The sequence below is a fragment of the Chiloscyllium plagiosum genome, unplaced genomic scaffold (genome assembly GCF_037043375.1).
Source record: "Chiloscyllium plagiosum isolate Xiang-an unplaced genomic scaffold, Cpla_swu_hap1 HiC_scaffold_15, whole genome shotgun sequence".
NCBI classification, from domain to species: Eukaryota; Metazoa; Chordata; class Chondrichthyes; order Orectolobiformes; family Hemiscylliidae; genus Chiloscyllium; species Chiloscyllium plagiosum.
Genome location: NW_028270153.1, coordinates 38,237,681 through 38,258,467, shown reverse-complemented (window position 1 = coordinate 38,258,467; position 20,787 = coordinate 38,237,681). Strand labels below are relative to the sequence as shown.

Genomic DNA, 20,787 nt, shown 5'->3' with positions numbered 1-20,787 from the left:
AAGAGGCGAGACTGCTAGAATATGGGCATTTTATTCCCCGCAGCGTCGCCACAACGGGTCTGGCTTATACTCACTCTACATGTTACAAAAACTGGGAGCCGTCAGTTCTCGTAGAGCGGTTGCCAACAACCCACGCTCGGCGGTTAAACGTAACCCCGGAGCAGACTCACCGAACTGGAGACTTTTCCAGCTGATATACTCCCTTCCAGATATAAACATTCATGTGAACAGCAGAGCAAGGCTAAAAAACACATTCCATTCTGGTTACATACAGATAAGAAGATTCACATGGGACTAAGCAACACCTCCATTCCGGTTAGATTCACACATGTATTGGGACATAATTTTTAACCGTTTCACCACATTCCACTGCTTGGAATTTTACACCACAATGGACAAGACTGATTCTATGTAATCAGCAAACTATATTGCTGTACACATAATTGCAGGAAAGAGTGTATTTTGTTTCATAATAATGTGATATTTCCCATTGAATCTACTTTATTTACCATGCAAAGTACTCCAAGAAACAAATGAGCAAAAGTATAGCAAATTAGATTCTGGTTCCAAAATTTAAAAAGCCGAAATTTTACTGAGGTCCACTGTACAAAAGAAGAAATGCCCAAAAGTCATGATCTTCACTGAAAGTGGATAAATACAGGAGCAGTTGGAACTCCTGAACTCAAATCAGAGTACAGGAGAGAGATCTTTCCCAGTCTCCTCCAGGGATAAATTGGCAGCATTCAGCCAATTCAATTAAATTCATTTTGCTTATAAACATGAAACAGTGTGCTGGGCGAAGCAAACACTATATATGCTGACATCTTGAATGTTGGAATCCTGATGACCTTGCTTCCAAACGAGCCACACGTTTAGATATCGAACTTGTTGCACCCCTAGCCAAGCTCTTTCAGCACACGGTTATAACACTGGCAGCTACCCGAATGTGGAAAATTGCCCAGGTTTGTCCTGTAAGCAAAAACGACAAATTCAACCCCAGCTAAATTAGTGCCCCAGTGTATTCTAGATTATCAATAAAGTGATGGAAGGTGTCTTCAACAGTGCTATGAGGCAGCATCTGCTCAGTGGCTCCCAGTTTGGGTTCTGTCAGGGCCACTTATCTCCTGTCCTTATTACAGCCTTGGTTCAAACATGGACAAAAGCATTGAATTCCAGAGGTAAGGTCAGAGTGACAGCCTTTGACAGCAAGAAGCATTTGACTGAATGTAGCAGCCAGGAGCCCCAAAGTTGGGAAATCTGTGTTGACAGTGGGGGTGGGGGTGGGGGTGGGGAGGTGTAAAACTTCTCTGCTGGCTCAAAAGGATCAGAAAATATTGGAAAAACTCAGCAGATATTGGGAGCATCTGTGGAAATACACAGTCTGAAATGAACTTTAGAACTGAAAAGGAGTTTTAAAATTGTTTTTAAATATACTGTTGACATAGGGGACGGGGAACAGATGTTAGAGAGGTGCTGTGCAAAAAGATAAAAGGATTGCTAATTTGGCTAAAAGATGCAGAACAGATGCAAATTAAGATACAATAGAAATGGAAGATAGTTTTGGCTGTTGGAAGTCCTGGAACTGAGATGGCTGACCTCTCCGAAGGAGCTCTTTATGGTAGGGTCCTAGACCCAACCATCAACTGTTTTCATCAATAACCATCTCTTTAATACAAGGTCAGAAGTGGGGATGTTCGCTGATGAATTGTACAATCTTCAGCACCTACAATCCCTCTCACTTTTCCTGCCACTGTGCAGTCTTCAGAGTTCTACATCAGTTTCAGGAACCAGAAGTCAATACCTCCCTCTGATCGACACTGTTCAGCATCATTCGTGACTCCTCAGATACTCAAACATGTTCTGCAAGACTTGGACAATATCCCGGCTTGGGCTAATGAGTGGCAAGAAATATCCATGCGTGTGGTAACTCCCCGAATAGCCCAAGGGGAATTACTAAGCATAAATCATGGAACTCATTGAGCATAAGTTCCCTTAGTAACAGGCAACAGCCTGCCCAGCTGGAACTCATTACCCCTATATTTAATTTGATTTATCATTGCCGTATGTACCCACGTACAGTGAAGAGTTTGGTTTGGCATACAGTACCGGCAGATCATAACTTACAAGGACATGGGATGGAAGTTGGTTTGCGTGATGGTCTAGGCTGTGTTCACAACTTTCTGTAGTTTAAGATCTGGGCAGAGCAATTATTGCACCAAGCCATGATGCAACCAGATAGAATGCTTTCGTAAGGTGCATTTGTAAATGTTGGTGATATACTACAGAGCCACAGAATGCCAGACAATGATGGCTTCCAACAAGAAAGCATCTAACCATCACCTCTTGACATTCAATGGTGTTACCATTGCTGAAACCTCCATTATCAACAACCTGGGAGTTACGACTGACCAGAACTGAACCAGACTAGCTATACAAAACTGAGACTATAACAGCAAGTCAGATGCTAGGAATCCTCCAACGTGTAATTCACCTCACTCTTCAAAACCTGTTTACGACCTAGAAGGCACAAGTCAGGAGGACAATGGAATACTCCCCACTTGCCTGGGTGAGCACAGCCCCAATAACATTCCAGTAGCTTGACATTTTCCAGGACAAAGCAGACCACTTGATTGGCATCACATCCACAAATATTCAGTCCTTCTAACAGATGTGCAGTGTTTACCAGCCACATAATATACTGAGGAATTTCATTTAGACTCCTTAGACAACATCTTCCAAACCCATGACCAATATAATTTAGAGCAAATACATGGAAACACCACCATCTGCAAGTTCCCTTTAAAGCCACTCAACATCCTGACTTGGAAATATTTGGCCATTTTCAGTGTCACTGGTACAAAATGCTGGACCTCCCTCTTTAACAGCATTGTGGATATATCTATACTACTGCAGTGATTCAAAAGGCAGCTAGGGATGGAAATTAAAGCTGGCCCTGCCAGTGACATGTGCATGCCACAAACAAATACAAAATAAAAGTGACTAATGTGTATTTCCTGCTCATATTGCCATGATTATATGGTACAATGATAAATTGTCTTTATTAGACAAATAACAGTTGTAACATTAGTGTTTAATCTGAGCAGTCTCCTTATTTCTTTCAATTCTCATGCTCAAAACTGGATTGAGTAATGGGTTAAAAAGATTACTTCTTTTACAAAGTTAAAAATCACACAACACCAGGTTATAGTCCAACAGGTTTAATTGGAAGCACACTAGCTTTCGGAGCGACGCTCCTTCATCAGGTGATTGTGGAGGGCTCGATCGTAACACAGGATTTATAGCAAAAATTTGCAGTGTGATGTAACTGAAATTATACATTGAAGAATTGATTGTTAAGCCTTTCATCTGTTAGAATCTCCGGCATCTCCGAATCATTCTTTTACAAAGATCTCTTGGTCCAAATATGGATCAAGAACAGAATTCCAGAAGTGAAGGGAATGATTGTTCCCATTAACAAGATAACACTGAATGAATAGCTCTAAAGAGTCCTGGTAAAAACGAAAGCCAAGGGAAATGAAAAATTAGGAGAAAACTCTTTGTACCAGAGTATGGCTCTAGCCACTAAAAGATGATATATCTGGTGGTTGTTAAAAGCCAACCAATTTCAACAGGACACTGCTGCAAAATTTCATGCATTCGCTCAGGCAGATTCTGAGGCCATTTTCAGCTGTGTCATAATTGACATTTATAATAATCCTGTGTTTTCTGGCAAATGGCCTTAATATCATCAGCAACTGTTTGAGCATGAGATAAAGTGTGAGATAGTATGACACTGTATATATAAAATATTGTTAAAAATGCATACATAATCAATGACGTTTACATCTTGCCCCAGCCATAAGCCCCTAGGGCTTGTTAGCTAATTTCTATTAAGTAACATGCAACTAACACAATAAACACTGGTTGCACAATTCTAAAGCTTTGCCACCTTTGAGAAAACAAACCTCTGGTTCCCAGGACACCCGTAGTTAGACAATTGCCAAAGGTTAACAAGGTCATAAACAGAATCTCAATAAAAGGTCAATGCAGCTTTAACCCCATTCTTTCAAACACAGGATCAGATACACCCATCATCCCTCTCACCAGGGGTGACAAGGGATTTCAATGCCACAAGTGTGTCAGTTTATTATGCGCCTATTGCCAATATCAGCACATCCTGCTGGAATACTAACCAACATGACTGGCTCAGGTTCAGAATCCTATTCCACAAAAGTAGCTTAGGGCAAAGTGCCAGTGAATGAACACAGGCTGGGGCAGCCAGAAGGAATTCCAAAAAAGGCTTCTTGTCTGTCTAGCTCCTTCTCTGGGGTTTTTTTTTGAAAACCAAGGAGACATTCATAACACTGCTGAGGTTGCAGACAGCATTTAACACAATCCCTTACTTCATTTCATCATGAATATTCATTCAGGCTATGCATTTACTGCTTACAGTAGAGGCTTGTTGGAAAGGGGCGGCCTTGCAGAAGTGAACGCTCATGGTTTATTTAGCCATGTTAATAACTAGAATACTGATTGGCAGTGCTGGAAGTTTCAAATTGGGCATTAATAATGCATCACGCATAGCTAAAAAGTGAATCATTAATGAAGGAGAGAAATAGACACAGTGGCTTTGTAGTCAGTTTATAAGTATACCATAGCTCAAAATCTAAAATGTCTGAGAAGGGAATCATAATATTCATATTAAAAAGTGATTGAAGGGTTTTTTGATACCTTTTAAAATATTTCTGAATATCAAGGGAATTCAGGTTTTTGCCATTCAATTCAGCTTCTATCTGTTCTGCGTTAGGAGCATTTCAGCAGTTTCAGTCCCAGATCTATTTCGTGGCTTATTGCTGTCATTGGTGTTGTGCAGTATTTTCCAGTCTTCAGTGACAAAATCTGAAGGGATTACATTCACTTTGAACAGCTGTGTTATGAAGAAAATAACCAGAGCAGAGGTTTTCTCTGCACGATCATTAATCTCTGAAGTGATACTCCTTCCTACTCAACACCTACAGGAATGCTTATTATTGTAGACCCTGCATCAACTAGGCCCTGTTGTGTATCACCAAAGAAAAATATTAGCAGACACACATTTTAAATCCAGGGGTCAGGAATCCAACCTCTGCATTATATCCAGATGCTGACCCACTGACAGTGCTGGCATTAGTGATGCAGCTCAACTTTAAAATGAAGAACCTAGTGGCATGCGGATGGTTTTGGAAGTCAATTAACACTGGGAGTGCCATGACAGCATGACCACTAACTGGGGACCCATGAAAAAGCAAGTGGTCATCCTAATTGGGATCACCATTCATTGGGAAAATGGTACAGAAAAGAGCTCAGAGGTGGCATGCTCAGTTTCTTCTCGTGTATTAACCAGAGAACGTGGCATGCTCAGTTTCTTCTCGTGTATTAACATTGTTCCCAGTTTTTAAGCAGAAGGAAGACACCATGAGATGATGGTCAGCAGAACAGGAGTGACCAAGAATGTGTGGATCCAGTGTGGAAAAATAATCCATGACCTAATAAAAAGGTCTGGGAAGGTGAGTACCAAAAAGGTGGTAGAAGTCTACTCAGCTCATAGAAACCGAGTGCACATTATCCTCTGTAACAAGTGACCAAGCCACCTTCATGTACAGACTGTAATTGAGAAGTGGAGCATTTCTGATTATGTTAACGACATGCTGGAAGAGGAGGGGGAAACAGGCTACTCATATCAATGTCTCCTCATTCCGCAGGAAAAGTAAAAACAACTCCCACAAAGAGGATCAAGTGGGCAGATGGTGTGTGGCACACTAACAATCTGACATCAAATGGAAGTGGTAGTACTGGATATTGAGGAAACCACACGAATGGGAAGCTGGGAGCAGCAGTATCATTTCAAACCAATATCCTCTGTTGAACGGCATGGAAGAGGCTCCTGCACAATACATACTATGGCTCATACCAACATCTGCAGAGTTGGTAGAGCAGATGCACCTCCTGAGTGGTCAAGTTCTTATCGCCACATTCTTGTGTTTCCCAAAGGGCTTCCAGCAGAGGGACAACAGAATGTCACTGCATGGACTGTTTTTGTCAATCCCCTTGGCAGGAAGAGACTCAAAACCTTTACCTGCACATTATAGGTCCACACCATCCATGCCTTGGTTGGAACTCAAACTAGCTTGAAACAGTGAGCATAGAGGCAGATGAGCTCCTTATCAATGAAGGCAGGCAAATGGGAAGTGTCCATGCTTGAGCATACAGGCTCCTTCAGAGATAAACATGGAGAACAAGAAACAGACAGATGATGTAGAGATGCATCCAGCCAATCCACCCATTGTGCAAGGGCTGTATAAAAAGGGTCAAGGCAGTTGAAGAGGCCGATGGTAGAGAATACCACTCCAGAATGCTGGCATCAATCCTCATCCAGGTTAAGAGGCTCTGTGACTGAGGCTGCCCCAACATGAAGCGCGTGCATGGTCATGTCATCTTACTAATAGTATGCAGCTAGGGATGGCCTGACTGACCCCTCAACAGTGCCCCTCACCCCACAGTGCACACTCATCCTTTTCACCTCTATCACTCCACCCTCCAAAAATAAGAGAGTGATGTTCGAAATCCCTTGCGTCATCCATCTATCATCCACTTTGCAAAGTCACGTACACAGCAAATTACTAAAATGAAACACCTTGGCTGGTTCACACTGAAGGACACAAAACAGTCAAGGCAACAAATGCCAGATAAAGTTTACTTTCCCCAGGTTTAGAGAGAGATTTAACCTTCCACTCACTCACCTCATCTACCTTGCCCCACTTTGGTTATGACCAGATCCCAATGGGATAATCCAGATGGGATAATCCAAATCCCTAAGCTACTGGGTATTTGAGGCAGGGGTGGTGGGGGTGGGTTGGGGGGTGGACAGAGGGAGTGAGAAAAGAGCTAAGACCAGTAGCTTCATGTCCCTCTTCAAAATGTACCTCTGTGTCACTGATCAGACACTTAAATAATCATTTCCAACTTCTAAAATATGTTGTCCATTAGCTCATTGCACACTGTTTAAATCAGTTGTATGACCCAGAGCCTCCCATCTGCAAATTGAAACTGCTCCTCTAACAGCTTGAGCTCAAGGATTTCAACAGTCAGGTCATTGGAGGAAAGCAAGCTCCCCTTCATCCTCCCGTGCTGCACTGCGAAGTCATAAAGAATTATTTCATGGGACGTGGACATCACTGGTCAGGTCAACATTTATTGCCCATCCTCAGCTATCCTGAACTGAGTGATACACCTCTATGAGGAAATCAGACTTTTCTTGAAATTTCCAATCCTGCATCATTTTCCTGTTTGTTGAGTGGGTCAGGAATGCCTTATGTGCAACACACCCATCCTGCCTGCTGAAGTCTGGTTTCTTGTTTGACATGGGAGATGAAAATCAGAATTCCTCTTGAAAATAATGGCTTAAGGTCCATAAGCCCAATAAAATAGAAAGCTTGCTGGGTAATCCAGAACATGCTAAAACTGTAAAATGTTTCCATATCTACAAATGCCGCTACTGGGTGATACAATTGTAACTATTTTTAAGTGATTCATTATAATGACTTGTTTGGGGAAAGTAAATTGTTCCTTAAACAGCTTCTTTTACTCTGCCATTTGAATAATGGTACTTTTCCAATGGAAAAGACATCATAATGCAGTGAAAACTGTTTAAAACAAAGGTTAAAAAAAAAATCTGTCATCCCATGGCAACATCTGTTGTGCTGTGATTTTTATGGCTCTAACAACGTGATCTCGTACAATGAGCACCATGTACTGTGCATTTAAGTGAGCACATTCTGCTCTTTCTTTCTTTCTGAGAGTAGTCTATCATTCAGTCAACTGAAATTCTGAATACTTGGCTGAGTTTTAAGTGAAAAATGTGTTGCTGGAAAAGCACAGGTCAGGCAGCATCAAAGGAGCGGGAGAATGGATGTTTCGGGCATAAGCCCTTCTTCAGGCCAAGCAGGCTAAGATAAAAAGGTAGGGAGGAGGGACTTGGGGGAGGGGCGTTGGGAGCACGATAGGTGGAAGGAGGTTAAAGTGAAGGTGATAGGCCGGAGAGGGGGTGGGGGCGGAGAGGTCGGGAAGAAGATTGCAGGTCAAGAAGGCGGTGCCGAGTCCGAGGGTAGGGACTGAGAAAAAGGTGTGGGGGGGGGGGGAAATAAGGAAGCTGGAGAAATCTGCATTCATCCCTTGTGGTTGGAGGGTTCCTAGGCGGAAGATGAGGCGCTCTTCCTCCAGGCGCCGTGTTGCCATGGTCTGGCGATGGAGGAGGCCAAGAACCTGCATGTCCTTGGCGGAGTGGGAGGGGGAGTTAAAGTGTTCAGCCACAGGGCGGTTGGGTTGTTTGGTGCGTGTGTTCCAGAGGTGTTCTCTGAAATGTTCCGCAAGTAGGCGGCCTGTCTCCCTAATGTATAGGAGGCCACATCGGGTGCAGCGGATGCAGTAAATGATGTGTGTGGTAGTGCAGGTGAATTTGTGATGAATATGGAAGGATCTCTTGGGGCCCTGGAGGGAAGTGAGGGGGGGGGGGAAAAAGGAGTGGGCGCAAGTTTTGCATTTCTTGCGGTTTCAGGGGAAGGTGCCGGGAGTGGAGGTTGGGTTGGTGGGGGTGTGTGGACCTGACGAGGGAGTCGCGGAGGGAGTGGCCTTTCCGGAACGCTGATAGGGGAGGGGAGGGAAATATATCCTTGGTAGTGGGGTCTGTTTGGAGGTGGCGGAAATGACGAAGGATGATACAATGTATCTGGAGATTGGTGGGGTAGTAGGTGAGGACCAGTGGGGTTGTGTCCTGGTGGCAATTGAAGGGGTGGGGTTCAAGGGCAGAGGAGCGGGAAGTGGAGGAGATGCGGTGGATAGCATCGTCAACCACGTCTGAGGGGGATCTCCTCCACGCCCTCCTCATTCCTGAAGAAGGGCTTATGGCCGAAACGTCGATTCTCCTGGTCCTTTGTTGCTGCCTGACCTGCTGCGCTTTTCCAGCAACACATTTTTCAGCTCTGACCTCCAGCATCTACAGTCCTCACTTTCTCAGAGTTGAGTTTTAAGTGATATTACATTGCAACTTCCATTCAGTTGCAATATGTATCAACAGATCATCCCTTTGGTATCATTTCTGGATTGTTGATGCAATACTTGAAATCTATTTGCTTGCAAGGTATCCCAACACCTCCCCTCCCCCTCCCCCTCCCACCACACCCCGCCACTTCACATGACAAAATATTTTTCCCCCTATATCAATGATATGGAAGCTTTTTATTATATGATAAAGTGTCTATTTTTTCATGAAAAAAAAGTTTGATAGAACTGAATTCAACTCAAGGATTGGGTGTACGTTGTCTGCGTGGCTAAGGGGGTTACCTGGTAGGGGTAGAGACAGTCATAGGGGAGATGAGAAAAATGAGGACTGAGGCTGAGGGGGCTTTTAAATACAGATGTGAGCTGTGGTTCGAAACAACAGGTGACCTTTCAATTGGTCCACCTTCATACTATATTCCTTATGAACTCCAATATAATTTCCACAAGTATACTGCAAACCCGATGGCACACCAATGTTGTGGGCCAGACTTTTTTTAAAACAGCTCATACTACAACAGTTTCCAGATTGGGTTTTCCCCAAGGGCAGGGAAAGATTGCACACCACCTCATAAATTCAAAAGACAATCAAATCTTCACTAATGTTTCTTTCCTAAAGCAGGTTCAATCTGTTCCATTTTCTCCCCCACCCCATGATAATCCTACAGGTCATAAATTTTATTTTTGTACATTTTCCAGTGCACCAATGTCTTTTACGGGATGGAGACCGGATTGTGTACAGTAATATAAGCAAAACATTTCAGGCCTCTGTGCAAGGTAGTCATCTTACTTCTGAAATGTATAATCTGAGAATTAAATCCCATCAATTTACTAGCATTTTTAAATGAAACTGAACATCAGGCTTGAGTTGTAATTTGATTTGGTACACTCAACCACAACTGAAATCTTGAACAATAGCTTATGACCACTTCAATATTTCATAAAGTAAAGTTGTGGACTGTTTATAAGAACCTCCCATCTGAAGAGTGAAATAAGCTGTGTCAAAAAATATTTGCATCTATATAGTACCTTACATAGCTTTTAAAGTGCTTTGAGATCTGCTGAAGTTAACAAAATAATTTTAGCATTGTTGTAATGTAGAAAATGCAAAAATACTTTGCCTTCAGCCGCATCCCAGAACTCCAGAGAATTCTTTTGGTGGTCTTCAAACTGACGTCATATGGTTCTTCAGGTAAAGGTGAAAACTTTTGTGGTTTAACTTTAACAACATTTCCAAAGTGACATGTTCAATAGTTCAGTGACAGAAGGTAAAATCAGAATTCAATAATGTTTGAAATTAAAAGCCAGTCTAATGGTGGCCACGTAACCATTGACAATTGTTGTAAAAAGCCATCTGATTCACTAATGTCCTTTAGGGAAGGCAATCGGTCACCTTACCTGTTCGAGCCTACTTGTGACTCCAGCCACACATCCATTTGGTTGCCTCTTAATTGCCCTCCAAAATGGCCTAGGAATTATTCAGTTCAAGGCCAGTAAATGGAAAACAAATGACGTCCAGATTGCATACAGAAATAATTTTTAAACCATCAATAATTGAGATATCACAGTTACAATAAGTTAAATTGATATTTTGAACTGGAAGGCTTTTTTGTCACCTTCATCTATACATGATGAATGTCTGCAATAATCTCCATTTCATTGAGTTCAAAAAACCCAAAGCATTGACATGCCACATTAAAAAAAAATAGTACAGCAGGGAGCAACTGTTTGAACTGAAGTTGTTTAAGGTATCATGAAGTGAAATTGTTTAAGTGCCATGATTTGAGTAAAGAGGAAACCCATGTAGAATGTTACACAACCACTGTACTGACAGCAAGATTTCCCGTTTTCAATGGCATCTACTGTTCATGAGACCTGATCTTATCACCTTCTGGCCGTACAAAAGTAGTTTATTTCTTTTGAAATTAAGGTTTGAGCACAACTTGAAGATTATCTGATTTCACTGATAGAAAAGTTGAATACTGCCTGCTTTGTTGATTAATATTTAACATTATAGCCATAGGAAAGATATAGCAGAAATCACAGCATGACAGTCAGACTACAAACTTGAAAATTCAATTACGTTTTCTCTTAGAAAGCTTACATGTCTGTAACTGTCAGAGATTTTCCCCATATCTTTGTAAATTTGGCAGAAGATTGATAGGTTCTCTGGGAAATTGATGTTTGAAATGGAGATCTGTTGATCTTACACTAATGTAGACTGCAGTTTGAGAACACATGTCACAATTACTAGGTTTATAGATTGTTGGAGGTTGGTTAGTCCAGTTGGTTGAAGGCTGGCTTGCGAGCAGTGACACCAATAGCATGGGTCCAATTCCCATACCAGCCTAGACTACCAAGATTGATCGTGCTTTCTCAACCTTCCCTCCTGCCTGAGGCATGGTGACCCTCTGGTTAAACTCAGCACTAGTCATTCCTTTGTGAGTGAGTGAGTGGTAACTTTACACATAGATTGTTGCATTCTGGGCTGTCCTTTGATGGAGTCATGTAATTTTTTGACTATAAAACCTGTTTGATTATTAGAAATCATAAAGTATCATTTCACTGGGAAGAGGCTGCAGGACTGTTATACTTGGAAACATTGGCAACAGCATGTCTGCCCGTATGTGGACAGTGAGCCTACTGTGTCAAAGTGTTGAGAATACGGTTTTGTAAACAGATGTGCTTTAAACTGCCCATTTACTTCCACAAGTTGAGTCTCAAAGCTAGATTTCTACTGGATACAAATACCATGTGAATCATATTACCATGGGATGGACTTCAAGTGAGATGGGGTCTCATGTGGGAGAAGTCACAGACAAGGTTATTCTGCCAGGATCCAAGAGAAAGGGAGCAGCTGGAAGTCAACAGTCTCCATAGTTCACTGCACAGAACAGGAGGGTAGGAGCTTCACAGAACATACCCAACTAGTGAGGCTGGGAAATTTGCCTACATGTACTAACTGCTAGCAAAAAAGCCTCAATTTGTTTTAAAATTCTGGGGTTAAAGTCACCAGGCCAGGAGTTAAGAATGTTGAAACTTTATTGCTGGAACAGCACAGCAGGTCAGGCAGCATCCAGGGAACAGGAGATTCGACGTTTCGGGCACAGGCCCTTCTTCAGGAATGAGCAGAGAGTGTTCAGCAGGAGAAGATAAAAGGTAGGGAGGAGGGACTTGGAGGGGGGGCGTTGGAAATGTGATAGGTGGAAAGAGGTCAAGGTGAGGGTGATAGGTCGGAGTAGGATGGAGGCGGAGAGGTCAAGAAGAAGAAGGGCCTGTGCCCGAAACGTCGAATCTCCTGTTCCCTGGATGCTGCCTGACCTGCTGTGCTGTTCCAGCAATAAAGTTTCAACTTTGATCTCCAGCATCTGCAGACCTCACTTCCTTCCAGGAGTTAAGAATCACTTTGTACCAAGTCCAGGAAAATTGAACAACTAGTTAAGGGACAGTAAAAATACATCTGTGAAGCGGGCTTATCATTTGTTTGAAAATTGAAGGGAAGATTTTAGTCCTGTAGTTAAGCCACCTACAAAAATATTTGTTATTGCGCTTCCTTTGTTATGGTAAAGAACAAAAGATTAATTTTGTTATCCTTTCAGCTTATAACCAGAAGTTAAAATTCATGTAAAAGTTATGTCACTGCAGAGATCTGGACAATCACTGCATTCAGAATATAATAAGATTAGAGATAAACGTTTCTCCTCCAAGCATCAGTCTGAATTCTGGTCTGGAATTTGTGGTAATCCCAGGCTTACTATTTCCCGACAATTTATTTTTAAGATTGCTATAGGAATATGTGAAGTGGTTCCTGAGCATTCATTTCCCAAAAAAGTAAGCATTCTCAACTAAAAGCTTGTGATGTCTTATGTTTTAGCTTCACTAATAGCTCCAAAAATGTTTGAAAATAGTTGTGACCAGAATTGTACACAGCACCATACCCAAAGCTGCCACTTGTTCCTGGAACTTGTGGTCTATATTGGTGGTTATACACCTTAGGATCCAGCTAGCAATCTTTATTGCTATTGCATTAATGGACTATTAATGTTGATAAACTTATCCAGTAGTAGCAAATGTCTGTTTTGTGTTTCTCAACATTTTGTGGTTTCTGCTAACCCAAATGCCATCCAGATGTGGAACTGTAGGGCTATAAAATATAGGAGCAGAAATAGGCCATTCAGCCCATCAAGTCTGCAGCACCATTCTATCACAGCATATAGAACATAGATGTGAGCTTGTTATCTCCTGTGCCTTCCTGTGCCACTTCCCTGCCTTTTACCTCATCGTTGTTGATTCCATCCTGAAACAAATCTTCCCATCTCAGCCTTGATATATAACTTTATTGCTCTTCATTTATTGTGACTCCATCAAAATCCTGGAACTCTCTCTCTCCCATCACTGAAAGTGTACATCCACCCCACTTCCATTGACTGCTGTGATTCAACAGGCAGTTCATCATCATCTTTTCCAGACCTAGTTGTTAACACTCTTATCCTGTGAAATATTAAAAAGAATAATTCAGTCAGAAATACCTTTTACTGCACCTGAGTTCATCTCTTCAACATTCTTGTTTGTCTTTTCTCTGTTTCCAATCTCCCCACCCCCAGACTGGCCCAATTTAATACTATCTTTAAAACTTAGACAAGTTTGTTTCTGTCCAAAAGTTTCAAATTTCTTATTTACAAAGAAAACAGCAATGGCCCCAGTACAGGTCTTGTGGCCCTCTGCCAATGACCTCACTTATCATTCAACAAAATTCCATTCATAACCACCACTTTTTGAGATTTGGCCAATTTTCAAACCTGCTCAGAAACCTGGCTCCTGTTCTTTTCGGGCTGAATATTTTAGAAACAGAGATCCAAAGCCTTGCAAAAGTCAAATGATATCACACTAATTTCTGCCATCACCAAATAATTTTTCTTCACAGAGCTATAGTACATTTGCTAGGAAGGTACGTCTCCCACAACTTGATTCACACTTCTCCTTGTCACTTTCAACCGACCAAGTCGATGGGGAGGCAATAACCTTGTGGTTTTAAATCGCTAGACTGTTAATCCAGAGATCCAGGTGATATTTTGGGGACCTAGTCTCAAATCTTGCCACAGCATATAGAACATAGAGCAATACAGAGCAGAACAGGCCCTTCGGCCCTCGATGTTACGCCGACCCATGAACTATTCTCAGCTCGTCCCCCTACACTATCCCATCATCATCCATGTGCTTATCCAAGGATTGTTTAAATCTCCCTAATGTGGCGGAGTTAACTACACTGGCAGGTAGGGCATTCATGCTCTTACCACTCTCTGTGTAAAGAACCTGCCTTTGACATTTGTCTTAAATCTATCATCCCTCAATTTGTAGTTATGCCCTTATTGTACAAGCTGACATCATCCTAGGGAAAAAAAGACCTTCACTGTCTACGCTATCTAATCCTCTGATCATCTTGTATGTCCTATCAAATCCCCTCTTAGCCTTATTCTTTGCAACGAGAATAGACTCAAGTCTCAGCCTTTCCTCATAAGACCTTCCCTCCATACCAGGCAACATCCTGGTAAATCTCCTCTGCACCTTTTCCAATGCTTCTCCATCCTTCCTGAAATATGGCGACCAGAACTGTACACGATATTCTAAGTGTGGCCGCACTAGTGTTTTGTACAGTTGCAGCATGATATTGCAGCTCTGGAACTCAGTCCCTCTACTAATGAAACCTAACACACCATATGCCTTCCTAACAGCACTATCAATCTGGGTGGCAACTTTCAGGGATCTATGTACATGGACTCCAAGATCTCTCTGCACAGCCACACTACCAAGAATCTTTCCATTGACCCAGTACTCTGCCTTCATGTTATTCTTCCCAAAGCGTAACACGTCACATTTAGCTGCATTGAACTTCATTTGCCATCTCTCAGCCCAATTCTGCAGTTTATCTAAGTCCCCCTGCAATCTGTAACATTCTTCCAAACTGTCCACTATTCCATCGACTTTAGTGTCATCTGCAAATTTACTAATCCATCCAACTATGCTTGCATCTAAGTCATTTAGAAAAATGACAAACAGCAGTGGTCCCAAAACAGATTCTTGTGCCACACCACTAGTAACTGGACTCCAGGCTGAATATTTTCCATCAACCACCACTCACTGCTTTCTTTCAGAAAGCCAGTTTCTAATCCAAACTGCTAAGTCACCCTCAATTCCATGTCTCTGCATTTTCTCCAACAGCCTACCATGTGGAACCTTATCAAAGGCTTTACTGAAGTCCACGCATACCACGTCACCTGCCCTACCCTCATCTACATGCTTGGTTATCTTCTCAAAAAACTCAATGAGGTTTGAGAGACATGACCTGCCCTTGATGAAACCATGTTGACTATCTGAAATCAAACTGTTGCTTGCTAGATTATAAATCTCATCTCTTATAATCCTTTCCAAAACTTTTCCTACAACAGAAGCAAGGCTCACTGGTCTATAATTACCTGGGTCATCTCTACTGCCCTTCTTGAACAAGGACACATTTGCAATCCTCCAGTCCTTTGGTACTAAACCTATAGACAATGATGACTCAAATATCAAAGCCAAAGGCTCTACTATCTCCTCCCTCGCTTTCCAGAGAATCCTGATAGATTCCATCTGGCCCAGGGGACTTGTCTACTTTCACTCCTTCTAGGATTGATAATACTTGTTCGTAACTAACCTCAATCCTTTCTGGTCTAATATCTCGTACTCATTCTTCTCCTCTACAATATTCTCCTTTTCCGAGTGAAAACCAATGAGAAATGTTCGTTTAGCACCTCTCCGATCTCCACAGGGTCGACCTTCAACTTCCCACTTCTGTCTTTGACTGGCCCTATTCCTACCCTGGTCATCCTCTTATTCCTCATACCTATAGAAAGCTTTAGGCTTCTCCTTTACTCTATTTGCTATCTGTCCTCTCTTTGCTCTTAACTCTCTTTAAATCTTTCCGAGCTGATCTGTAACTCTCCCTCGCCTTACCCGAACCATCTTGCCTCATCAATATATAAGCCTCCTTCTTCTGCTTAACAAGAGATGCAATTTCTGTAGTAAACCTCGGATCCCTTACCTTATCGCTTCCTCCCTGCCTGACAGGGATATACCTATCAAGGACATACAATATCTTTTCCTTAAACCAGCTCCACATTTCCATTGTCTGCATCCCCCGCATTGTGCTACCCCATTCTATGCATCTTAATTGCCCTTGCTCTATCGGTAACTCTTGATCTGTGGCATGTACCTATCCCTTTCCATCGCTAAACTAAACATAACTGAATTATGGTCACTCTCGCCAAAGTGCTCACCTACAACTAATTAATTACCAAGCACCAGATCCACTGTGGCCTCTCCTCTTGTCGGCCCTTCGACATACTGTGTCAGGAAACCCTCCTGTACACATTGGACAAAAACTGATCCATCCAATGTACTAGAGTTATAGCAATTCCAGTCAATGTTGGGGAAGTTGAAGTCCCCCATAATGACCACCCTGTTCCTTTCACTCCTACCCAGAATAATTTTGCCAATCCTCTCTTCCACCTCCCTGGAACTCTGCGGAGGCCTATAAACAAACTCCATGCAGTGTGATCTCTCCTCTCCTGTTTCTAACCTCACCCCACCCCACCTCAGTAGATGAGTCCTCGTCAAAAGTTCTTCCAACCACCGTTATACTACCCTTGACTAACAGGGCCACACCGCCCCCTCTTTTACCACTTTGCCTGTTCTTAATGAAAGATCTAAACCCTGGAACCTGCAACATCCATTCCTCACCCTGCTCTAAACATGCCTCTGAAATGGCCACAACATAGAAGTCCCAGGTACCTATCCATGCTGCAAGCTCACCTACGTTATTTCGGATATGGAGGACTGAGTTCAATAAAAAAAATCCAGAATTTTGAGACTAATAATGACCATTAACCCATTGATGATTGTTGTGAAAAACTCATTTAACATTCTTTAAGGAGGGAAACTACCATCTTTATCTGGTCTGCCCTACATGTCACTCCACACATACAGTAATGTGGTTGACTCTTAACTGCCCCATGGGCAATTAGGGATAAGCAACAAATGCTGGCCTAGCCAGCGATGCCTCGTCCTGTGAATGAATCAAAAGGTATTGCACTTGCCTATTGCTCAGAATGTCCCCTGGTCGTTCAGCTATAGGGCCCATAAACTGACTGTTTCCAGGTTGTCCTTGTTCCATGTATAAAAGGTACAGAGTCAAATCTTGAATGAAAGAAAGCGAGAGACCAAGTCCTAAGCAGGGCACCACAATGAATTGTGCACCAAGCTTTCCCTAAGGTGGTAAGGATTTTTGTTTCATTATTTAACTTAATAATCAGGAGCTACATTTGTGATTTTCTGGTTTTATATTCAAACCAACTGATACACAATTATCATAGAATCATCTGGCAAAATTATTGTACTTCACCTTTTGCGAATTTGTTTTTAATCATTTCAACCTGGATTACTCATTAAAATCCATAAAAAAGCAATAAGAGCCTCAGAAAAACATGACAGTGACTTTTCCATCACAGTAATGAAAATCCCGCTAACATTTTTGCAAGGCCTACCGTATTAAGTGAAGTAACTTTATGTTTCAGGCAGTAAGTCCCTTATTTTTAAAATAGGTATATTGGGAAGCTATGACTTTTACACGTAGAAGATGGTTATTTTAATATACAGTAGAGATTCCAAAAGGGCAAGTTTTGTTCGGGCCATAAATCAGAATCCCAAAAAAGGTTACAATCCAGGTAACTGTACAGTAAACTGTATTCAGATCAAAACCTTCACTTGAACAGCCTGAACAATGGTATTATCACTGCGGCTGGTTGCAAGTAGGTACATCTTCCACGGACTAACCTCATCCTAGCCCAATACTGTATTGTATTGTAACAAATGACTCCCTCTAGTGGCTCATCTGGATCCAGAAAATTCACACTGATAAAGGATAGAAAATATTTCTGGTAAAAGGACACACTACACAGAAATTAGTTTCCATATTTGAATAGGCAGACAAAGGAGGGAAAAAAAAAATCAGAATGCAGCATCAATATCGCACTGCATTTTCCTTTCATTTAACACAATGGCTAAACTCCTTTTTATTCAGGGACACATTTGGGGATATATCAGTCAATCCCCAATGTGCATAGAATTCTAATTTTGGCTTTGTGCAAATCATGCACTATTCAAATTGCCTCATTAATATTTAAATCAATTCTGTGCACAACCTGACTACCACTAGAGCCATTGATATGACATACACAGAAGACAGAGGCTCTCCCACCAGGTAAAGGTCCATCTTCCAAAAGAAAACATGGATAAATATCTTGATCAAACCAACCAGAAGGATGGCTAATGGCTATGGTCTGTCTCAATTTCCCTCTAAGCTATTTTGAAATAATTCAGGATTCTTTACAACCACAATGACTTCATATTACACTGGCGGTTCACCTGGAGCTAATCTGCACTTATAATAGGCCTGTGTGTATTAAAGAGGAAACTAATCATCTTTCTTTATTCAAGTATGGCTCGAGTGCATCTTAAATTAATACAGACACAATTTGTGTGCAAATCTCAGCATAAATCCAGTCTGCACACATGGATAAATAATAATGGAAAAAATACGTTTTCTAAATATAGTTTGGTTATATATATGGCGATCTTTGTGCATTAAATGAATAAAAAAAACTGTTGAGTGTTTCTGGCACTGTACTCAGATTGGATTCAGTCCATGGATCAATGGCAGCTTAGTTATTAAACAAAACCAGACCAATTCCCTGCACAATCACAGGCATTCTGAGAGATGTGATCTGTACCTTGGGACACTGGCATTCAAGTTAGAAGTCAGACCTTGTACTTCCACAGTGTGAAAGAAAATTCAAGAGATTATAAATTGTTTGCAAAGCAGAAATAATCAATGGAGTTCACAATTGTCAAAAAATGGTAAAATAACTTACTCAAAGCTATTAAAGAGAAAATACACCAAACCAAACTTGAATCTTTTCCATTACATGTTTTTACATCTTGTAGATGGTCTCAGTGAGGTTACCATTTATTTTGTATATTTACAACTCAGGATATTTATGTTAAAGTTTATTTGATTATCTAATGCACCTGTATAGCCTGCTGATACTATGGCAATCAGAAGATAAACCAATTATTGATTTTAATATACATAGGCATATTGATTATGGCAAATGGTCAGAATTCTTCCTCCTCTTAGGCAAGAGGTTTTTTTAAAAAGAGGTCTTTTTTAAAAAAAAATGTCTACAAACCATTGTCTACAAACCATTCGAGGGCAGAAGCAGGATTTCATGATCAATTATTAGTAATTCATAATGTAAACATTACTCCTTTTGCATGAACGCTCAAACTTACTTAAAAATTAAATTTAAATAAACAATTACTATTGATGAAAAGCTAACCTTAAATATGCTTTTGCAACAAACTAAAGAAAATGATGCTCTTTAAGATCAGTATGCAAAAGCAGACACATCCAGCAGCATCTAGTGTTAAATTGGGCATGTATAGGTATTACAGAGTTCAAAAACATATTCCCATACAACAGGCTGAAAGAATGGCAGGTTCATAGAGGTTTAGAAAGGTTAACATTGTTGCTCAAGTCACAAGAATTGATCACTTGCATTCCTTGATTTTTTTATATGGGAAACTAAATTTAAAAATAAAGTTTACAAAATGAATATAGAAGACAAAGCAAGTGAGGTTCTCTGGCTACCCAGAACTATAACTGTTTTATAAGTAAACCCAGACCTTAATTACTGAATTTAAATCTATAATTACCAATTCACTGCCAACATAAAATATACTATTCATACAGAATCACAATTTACAATTTACTCATTCAATTCATTCATCTTGGCTACTATCATAAACTCAGGTTCCAGACAACTATATTCAGCTGGCTAAGGGGTAAAGTAGTAATGGTAAAACATTACATGAGAATAGGAACACAGGCTCCAAACAGGATGTATTGCAAGCTAACTAAAACATTCATTACAAAATTATTATTTTCTCAACATGACACTATCTTACTTGCAGCATGGCATAAGCTTACTGTAAATATGACTAGCCTAAAACACAGCACTGATACAGAGCACAGGCTACAAAGTAAAGCATGAAACTGCAGCAGATCACACTACCTTTATCAGTCAGCTTTCTCTCATTTCTGGGACACGGGCTTCTCAAAAAGGATCCCCTTAACAATGCCAGGAAGCGCAGAGACCACACAGCTCCGAAAAGGGCTCTCAGTAGCTTCTCCTCTCAACCTCATTCAACTGCAGTGACTGAATTAGGCCAGCTCTAACCATCTGTTGAAACACGCCTGGATTAGTCACTGTACTCTGTTTGCACCCAGTTGAAAGCTGCAGGCTGGGTGTTTCCTAGAAGCAGAGGCGGAGCGTAGATTACCATCTAAAGCACTCCAGAATTCTACGACTGGTACCTTGCACAGCTAATTGGTAAATGAGCTATGTGAGGTGGGGAAAGTTACTAAGTGGATCGGTTCTGCTTAAGCTGCCTGTGCTTCAAGGACTTTGCAGATTCTTGGCTGGGCATATTTGTGCATTCACAGTACATCTGTAGCAGACATTTCAGTTTGATCAGCTGCTTTTTATGGATACAGAGGGGAAAGGTATTCTTTATTTATTAGGAAACAGCTGGCTTAAT

At 41.3% G+C, this 20,787-nt stretch overlaps 1 protein-coding gene across 6 annotated transcripts in view; it reads right to left on the bottom strand.

Moving 5' to 3' along the window:
• LOC122560108 (extracellular sulfatase Sulf-2-like) overlaps positions 1 to 20,507 on the bottom strand; it is a 305,717-nt gene extending 285,210 nt beyond the window's left edge. For all 6 annotated transcript variants that reach the window (XM_043710352.2, XM_043710348.2, XM_087994899.1 and 3 more), the window contains exon 1: positions 20,262 to 20,507. The gene's annotated coding sequence lies outside the window, so the exon portion shown is untranslated. The remainder of the gene's footprint in view (positions 1 to 20,261) is intronic.
• Between the last annotated feature and the right edge of the window lie 280 nt (positions 20,508 to 20,787).